The following is a 6000-nucleotide window of genomic DNA, read 5'->3' on the forward strand; positions in this document are numbered from 1 at the left end:
CCACCCTGCTAAAATTTTGTATTAAAATTTCTCTCAACCTTGAACCGTGAGTAAAAATGGCCTTTTTCGAAGGACGTCGTGGTTGGTGTTGGTATTTTGTGGAACCCGAAGTTGTTTGTCCCTCCTCCTCCCGCTCGATGGGTGTGTCGTGCTTTTCTTTTTTTTCTATTTGGCGACATCTGGCAATCGGCATCTTCTTGCCGCAGAGAAGCGTTTCAATTCGGTTCTTTGGCTGCTGGTGGTTGCTTTTCCGTTCTCTTCACGTACAAAGTAGCGCGTCGTGCCCGCGTAGCACAGCATACGTATCAGCGGCGGGTTCGTGCGGCTGCGTCACGCGGTCACCGTCACATGAAAATACTCATGTGACTGTCCTACCAGGCGAGCAGCTTACACCAGGAGGCTGCACATCGGTGGCGCCACAGATGGCAGCGGCTTTCGCGCGCCATCGCACTTACACGCGGTCGCGTTCCCAACAGTCACCGCCAGCACCAACACCACCACCACCACTTGGTCTCATGACGACGACCAGTGGTGGCGATCGATTTACGATGATGCGATAACAGGGACCAAAGAAAACGTTCAACGATTAATGATACTCAATTATCGTCGAGTTTCCGCGCGTTGAAAAGGGCCTCAATGTCGCACCACGGGACGGAGGGAGACGTGCATAGAGTGTGAGCAGGAAACAACACCACTATGTGAGTGTGTGTTTGTTGGAGGAACAGTCATCATCGTTAGCATCAGCTGGTGGAAGGCAGACGCTCGTGGAGTTAATGGGTGACCATTTTTTCTCGCCTCCTGCTGGTGTTAGAACACCGGCGGAAAACACCCGTCACTTACAGCCGATTTTCGCCATTATCGCGTGATTTTTCCCGATCCCAGCGAAGGTGACGAGGGTGCTTCGTTTTGATGGGATCGTTGATGGCTCCCGCCGGAAGATTGATAGCTGCCAAGCGTTACGTCAGTCAAAATGACGCATGGTTTATTTCTAACAGGAAACCAGCAGCACGCAACGGCTCCGTCGGTAGACGGTTTTTGTGCGACTAGCGAAAGAGAACGCAAGCGTCGTGCACGTGTGAGAGGGGCAACAACAGAGACAGCACGCAGCAGCAGCGACTGCTGCGATGAATTTCCACGGCCGCACTTGCGTGGTTTGCTTGCCGGCTCTGCCTCCCGTTGCTTTTCCCAACCAACCTGGATTGGGGTGACTGTGTTTATACCAGAGATGGATTTACCCATTGTTACAACGTGCCAACGACAGTCGAGCTACCCTCTAATACTGGCTCCTGGTGCTTTGAAAAACATGTTGCAAGCTTTTGTTTTCAACAAGGCGGTTTCAAAGGAAAATTGTCGTTTAGGTTTTAGGTAAATCATCCTGTGACTTAGGTTTTAGGTAAATCTGTTAATGACTGAAAATTAAACAGACAAAATCAAAAGATTTAGAATAAACGCTTTCGGGTTTTTATGTTCAAATCATGTATTCCATATGTTCCCCTCCCGGTTTTAATAAATCAAATAAAGCTATTCTCAATGATAAACTGGTCTGGCAAGTGAAGCAACATTTTTTTTTATAGTAAGCGAACTGTTCAAACAACAAGTTGTAGATATTTAAAGTAATTCTTTTGCTTTCGTTATATGTATTGAATAAATCACGCTGACAGAAATTGTTTACTGAAAACGGGTTGTTCAGACGCTTTCATATAAAACTTATTTGCAGACAAATTGATAACATTAAATACTCCTAACGAGGAAATATATCCCTTTAAAAAATGCTTTAGATCTACACAAGACCAAACGAACGAAACGAAATTGATGTCACTAACAATTCAAGTCTAATTGTCAAATAACGAAACAGAAAAACTAAGGCAATTTGCGTAAAAAATCTCCTTAAAGCTGATTTACTGGGTTTTCTCATTCAATGCGAACTTTGGATTACAATCATCATACACATTTTTTGCGATACGGCCACTTACATTTTCAAAAAGCACAACAACTGTTTTTTAAACTGGAAAAGCTGTACAAACTATGATTGCATAGTTCGTTGATGAGTTGTTCATAGGGTATGTTGAGTAAATAGATAGATATTTTGTGAATGATTTATCAAAACACACCAAATAGTAGGATTTAACATAAAAACTACAATGAATATTAAATTAAGCATTATAGTTAGATTGAACTATAAATATAGTAAATTTATGAACCCAACAAAATGAATTACTAAGTCGCTATCGTTAGTCGTAAACAAGGTCGTGAAATTTTTATTGCTCGAAAGAAATTTAAACTCAACAATGTTTGCGCTTAATTCTGGATGACATACTATTAAACACATTAGTAACTCTGGAATACTGTACAAAGTATTAGATAAGCTAAAAACAACTTAACTTACTTATCCAAAAAATGCAAATCCACTTGTGAAACAGTGGTATGTTCAATAGACGATTGATTATAATTTTCTATCGAAGAAAATATAAACCTTCAGCGGCGTATCAAATACCCCATTCCCTTGGAATTTAAAACCCCAAGCAAAATGCACAGCATCTTCACACCCAAGACGGTTCGTGCTCTCGTCTCCTTTCGGGTGGTTCGGAAAATCGGCACTGGCTTTTCCATCGGCTATCTACCCATTGCGCAGCAAGGGCGAGTGTATCGATCGACGCCTCGACGGTGGTCCACGAGCTTCGATATCTTGGTCGTCTTCCAAGGAAACTGCCCACACGAACACAGGCGCCGGTCGCCACCGCGGTGGGTGGTTTCTCCCGCTCGGGCGTCGGCGAAGGGTGGTGGTGACGATGAGAAGCGCGAAGATAAATGTCGGTCATCGGTGCGGAAAGTCACTCGCTGGTCGGTTTCTTCATCCCCCGTCGTCTTCAACCCGCCGGTATGGGAGCCGGAAAACATCTCTCCGAATCTTGGCCCCGGGGCCAAGGTGGGTGGGAGGGTGGGGAGGTGAGAGGTTGGTATTGTTGTTTTGTTCTTTTTCTTTCACTTTCGATTTCACTTCGATACCCGCGCGCAGTACCTATCGCCGGCCATGCTAGCCTAGTAGACCGCACTACAATTGGTGTGCCACGGTGAAGGCCATCCGAGCCGAACGTGGGAGAGAACGGTCGTGTGTTCGGCGTGTTGACCGACCGACGGAGCCAAACCATGGTGGGTCATAATAATTTAACAAACTAAGTTTTAATGACCGTGCATTGTAGCAGGAAATGAACGGAAATATTACATGCAAAAAGGATATAAAATGGTCGTTATACAACGAACAGATGTGATGTCATAAAATGGTGCCATTTTTCAGAATTGATATCCCGCTGAAATGGTCTTTAAAAACGCACATAAAATACAAGTTAGGCTCAGTTTATAGTAGCGTGGGTAATAACCATAAAAAAAGTTTATACTTTAAATATTGTGTTGCGCTCTTCTGGCACACGAGGCAACGCTTTTCCCCTTCATGCCGACTCAAGGATAACGAAGGATAACGGTACAGGAAAAAAAAGGCAAAACAAACGACATAGTGTGCTGTACATAGAATGGGAAAGCGCCTCGTGCGTGTTTAGGCGCGAAAGGGATGGAACGAAAACGGGAAAATCGTGAAACGAGCTGCAGAGTACGCATGTCCTTTAAATGTCGGTTGCGTCACGAGCTCGGGAGGGATTTGCTAGAACCCCCTCTATCTCTCTCTCTTCCCCCGGTCAAAAACGGAATACAGGCCGACCCCTGGGATGTGGAAACCGTTTCGGGTGTCATGTTCGTGGCACATGCGCGCAGGGTGTTGTAGAAACGGTTCCGTTAAAAATAGCCAACCCCTCACGGTGGCGGGTTTGTGCTCACTTGGTGGACACTTGTTGATCCTTGCCGCGTGCATGTATGTACGGGACCTATTTATGGGTATTCTAGTTCGGCCGCACATCCGACTCCTGCCGCTCCTGCGCGACTGGTAGCGTTTAACGGAAAGCTATTGACTGATGGAAAATTCGGATTTTCCACGAGTCACGAAAGCAACGGTTCTACCGGGCACGCACGTGATCGCCCGGTTTTCCTCGAAATCTTCGTGCGGTGGAAACTGCACGCACGTGGTGTCGGTTCGCTCGGGAAAATTTTCCACCGGGAGAGAATTTTCCACCCGATCCATTGTTCCACGGCGCACATGCTGCGGTGTGGGATGCGCAGGATAATGGAAAAATCCCTTACCCACCGACGATTTTCGCGCCCAAATCTGTGGCGGGCGATGCTGAGATTGAATTTGAGGGTTTGCGTGTGCGTGCAATACTTTTCCCACGAAGGAAACATTGACAAAACGAATGGTGATTGACGCGATTCTCGCTGGTTCGTGCCCTTTCCGCCGGGTCGTGCTAAGGGTGGCTGATGAGATACATCTGGTCTGTAGCCAACATAGACATAGAGCAAGAGCGGTACACGAGGCTTACCTCCTGCTGAGGCACAAATAATACCTGTTTTGAAGTGCAATTTTGGAAGATTTGTTATGTTAAACAATGTTAGGAAGTGCAATCATAAGCCATTAAGTTTTTGTTTACATGTGATGATACCAAAAACGTTGAAAAATAAGTTTTTATACTAGGTTTGTTATATTCATTTAAATAATTTAAGGATTCTTGCTTATCTTCAATTGACATAAAAAAATGTTTATAAACTACCCTCCTTTAGGAAAAAGCTTAGTCGTAAAAACTAACTTTATTTCTCAATTAAGGCAAATAATGAAACTAACTTAATTTTTATGTTTGGAAAGATATCATTGACAAAATTTCTATTCCACAAAGGAACCACGTTTCAGCTAAGATTGTTAGAAACTGGTTAGAATTGTAAAAATAAGCATAAACTTAAAGTGAAGTGTCTAAAATTGGTTGGTGAAATGATTGCCTGGAAAAAGTATCAAACAAATTAAGCTGCAATGCAAATTCAATGATTGTAACAAATATTATAACACTTTGTTGTGAAAAAGTAATAAAATTACCATAAATTTAATTTACCCGAAATAACAGAATATGCAAAGAAAAGTCATCGCTTTACCTCCGGGGGTTTTTGTTCACTCCGCCATCGCTGAAACGACCAGCCTCGGGCGCGATGGTACCTCTTCGTTACGAGCACGAGTACCGAGAAACGCGCGCCATGTGCTCGGAACGCGTTACCTTCTGCGGCGTGCTGCGCTCCTGTTACTCGGCGAAGCAAAGTGGGACTGCCTCAATTTGATCGCCCGTTCGGGGTGCGCCTTTCATACACGCCCACATATTAATGGGGCAGCCCCGGGCGTGTGTTTGTGGCCGGACGACGGAACACCCGTCGCGGGCTGCCACGAAATCACTACGTCATCGAGCGCACGTTGGCGATGGCGAATCTGGCCAGGATTTGATACGCAGCAGTCCCACCGCCGGCCGGGAGTCCTTTCGCAAATTCGCAGCCAACCAGCGGCACCGGAAGGGTCGAGCGGACGGGAGAAGGGAAAAAAGCCACAACCCTAATGATTGTGTGTTCAACTTGTTGTTATCTCTCCGTTTCGACGTTCAATTACGCCCCGTCGTGGGGGATCCGGCGGGCCATGGAGTGCCACTGCCCTCTTCTTCGCGCTTCCGAAACTCTTCGCAAACCTTTCCGGCCGGAAGGTGTGGTTGTAGAGCAGATGTAAAGAAAAGCGTGAAAAAAACTTCATGCAAACCAACTTCGCAACGGAAGGGAAGCATTGGAAGCCGAATAACGATCCGGGTCTGGCTATGTGGAATGCAATAAAACGAGGACGACGACGACGACGCCATAAAATGATAACGACGCAGTAGGCTGGGAAAAGGAAAAAAGGGACGAATAAAACCCGTGGTGTGAGAGTGATAGTCGAGCGACAAGCGTGAGACAGAGCGGCATGGTATGCTGTAGTGCGAAGGAAAGAGAAACAGTGAGCACAATCGTACACTGCGCCGCCTTCCACTTGAGAAGGCCGGACGAAGCGCAGTTCCATTCGAAGCGGTGTTTAAAGTTAACTCTTCGCGGGAAAGT

The sequence above is a fragment of the Anopheles coustani genome, chromosome 2, assembly GCF_943734705.1.
Source record: "Anopheles coustani chromosome 2, idAnoCousDA_361_x.2, whole genome shotgun sequence".
NCBI lineage: Eukaryota > Metazoa > Arthropoda > Insecta > Diptera > Culicidae > Anopheles > Anopheles coustani.